Below are 2,797 nucleotides of genomic sequence, written 5' to 3' on the forward strand. Positions count from 1 at the left end.
CAAAAAGACAAAAAAAAAAATCTTATTTGGCTGAGTCTGTGGAGTGAACCAGAGAGAGACCTGAATGGCTAAGTAGCTCACCTTGAATTTACAGCCTGTTGCACTGACACATAAACCTAATCTTGCCATGACTTCAGGGCTTCCATGCACAACCTCAAGAAAATGCCTTCTGAAGCCCTTTTCCCAGGTCACCAACCATCTAGTTTTCCCCGCCAGACTACACAGACCCTTAAACTGCCACCTCGTTACCAGGGGGCACACTGAACAAATGACAGTGAGCAGGACTTGACATTGCACACTGGAGAAAGAAAACAGGTAACAGAATAACTCTGGTATAATGCAAATTCTGAGCATCCCTATGTGTATGAGCATGTATAAATGTGGGAGGATATGCATAGGCAGGTGTGTGTGCTGAGAGATTACATCATACTTCACGAATAAATATTGGATATAAAATATCTGCTGCTCTCTAGAACACTTCAGTGTTCACTAAGCTGACAGATTGCATGCCCTTTTTAACCTTATGCTTTAGTGGTGTGGGACAATCACTTGCATAATCAGGAAGTGATAATCTTTTTTTTTTTTTTTCTGCCTTTCTGAGACCGTTTCCCTGTAGCCCCAGCTGGCCTGGACTCATATGGAAACCAGTCTGGCCTTGATCTCACAGAGATCCACCTACCTCTGCCTCCCAAGTGCCAGCACTCGGGAGCACTACCACACCCAGCTGATATGACATATTCTTAATGGATAAGTGCCATAACAGCATGCATGCAAAATACATTTACATACATTACACTGAAGCAGTAACTGTAGGAGATTCTGATGTGGAAGACTTTTTCATGGAATTTTCTAGTGATCCCTCAAGGTGACAGTTGTATGTGGATGTGGACAACTGACAGAAGCATCTGGGACAGGGTTGCACATCTGGGGTGCCTCTCCTGTGTGAGTCTTCTCAGGAGTCCACTGGTTGGTTTGGTTTTGTGGCTAGAGGACTTCGAATGTGCCGTATGTGAAAAGTTTCTCTTTTGTGTGAATGATCTGAAGTCTGAGAGAAGCCTCTGTGATGCTCAGCATGGTAAACAGCCTCTGGCCATGCCTTCTCTAGCAGGCTAGAAAATGACAGAGACACCCTAAGATCTTGGGACAACTCTCATTTTTGAATCGTTTGGGAGTTCCATGGACTCTTTCCTGGTGTTCCTCACGTGTGGAATTCTCGCTGCTCTGGTGGGAAGGAACAAGCCCAGCAGAGGCCTGGTCTGGCCTGGAGAAAAACTCCAGTTGTTCCTCTATAGAGACTTGAAAAGAAGGTTCCTAGCCTTGCTCTTCTGGGGTTGTATGGATTCTCATAAGAAACCCTACCTCCCTGGGCCTAAGTCAGTTCTCTTTATGCACAGTGAGTAGCTAATTCCCTTTCATAGTGATGCTGCCACTTACTTAGCGGGTCTCCAGGGATTGTCAAAGCCTCCTTCTTTATCTGCATCTGTGTCCAAGGGAGAATGGGGATGGAGGGTGGGGGTGCTATGTTCTCTCCTGTCAGAGTTTCTGCTGATAACTGTTTTATAAGGTGAACTAATAGCTTTTCTTAAGGACATGGTCTCAGAAAAGGGAGCCTTCATGTCTCTGCACATGGGACTAGAGCATGAGGCTTCATGCAGTTGTTGGTCAGATCCTCCATTAATTTCCCAGGCTGCTGCACCTGATTCCCATTTCTCTCTCAAAGCAGGCGTGCCCCACAGTGTCCCCTAGTAACAAGCTGCTCCAGAAACAGCTGGGATGCTGTGTCCTTGCTCTGATTTTGCAGCTGCAGCATGAGTGAAACCTCTATTCACAGAGTCTGCAGTTCTTGCCCTGCATTGGAGTGAGCTGAGTACTTAAGAACTCTGAGCTCTCATCTTCCTCCTGGGCTGCAGAACCTGGGTTGATTTAAACTCTTGATTTTCTCTGGTTCAAGATCATCCGGAAATGGTTCACACTGAAAGGAGTTTCTGGGATCTAAAGCCATTTTAGCTAGAGCTCACAGGAAGATTCAACCTTGCCAGTTCAGCCTCCTGTCTTATGTCTTGACATCTGTTTCAACAACTGGTACATGCTTAAAGCCATAAACTCCTTCTCAGCTAAATTTCAGATGTGTTGATCTAGGAAGCACACTAAGCTGATGATGTATGGTTGACTTTTGCTCTTTACTCTTTTGTTTAATTTTTAAAATAATTTATTCCTGGGACTGGATCAATGGTAAAAGCACTTTCTGTTCAAGCTTGAAGACCTGAGCCCACATTTAAAAAAAAAAAAAAAGCCATGCCAGTCACACATGCACCTCTAACCCCAGAGCTATAGAAGACAGACAGGAAGATTGCTGTTAGTCTAGCCAGAACAGCCAGCCTCAGTTTCAGTGAGAGGCCATGTCTCAAAGAAATAAAGCAGAGGACAATAGAACAGGACACCTGGCATCCTCCACATACATGCACAAGTTCACAGCACACACACACACCACAATTTATCCAGTACCTATTATGTTGCAGGGTATTAAGGTGCAGAGTCATGTATCTCTTATGATATATGAGGTGTTTTATGTATGCAATTCAACATTCCATTCCATCTTTATAAATGAAAATTACCACAAAATTGATGTTTTTTTCCTCATGCTACAGATAAAGATGAAATTCCTAGAGGCCTAGAAATCTGTCCCATGTCACACACAGCAATTGAAGAACCAAGGCAGAATCTGAATCCATGTCCATCTGATGCCAAACATCACAATTTTCCATTTCAAATATTCTCCCAAAAATGAAGTTTCCCA

At 43.9% G+C, this 2,797-nt stretch overlaps 1 pseudogene; it reads right to left on the reverse strand.

Annotated features, from left to right (window-relative positions):
* Positions 1-1,101: 1,101 nt before the first annotated feature.
* On the reverse strand, positions 1,102-2,002 carry LOC115067087 (annotated as a pseudogene).
* Positions 2,003-2,797: the final 795 nt, after the last annotated feature.

The sequence above is a fragment of the Nannospalax galili genome, unplaced genomic scaffold (genome assembly GCF_000622305.1).
Source record: "Nannospalax galili isolate Female #2095 unplaced genomic scaffold, S.galili_v1.0 scaffold384, whole genome shotgun sequence".
Classification (NCBI taxonomy): Eukaryota; Metazoa; Chordata; class Mammalia; order Rodentia; family Spalacidae; genus Nannospalax; species Nannospalax galili.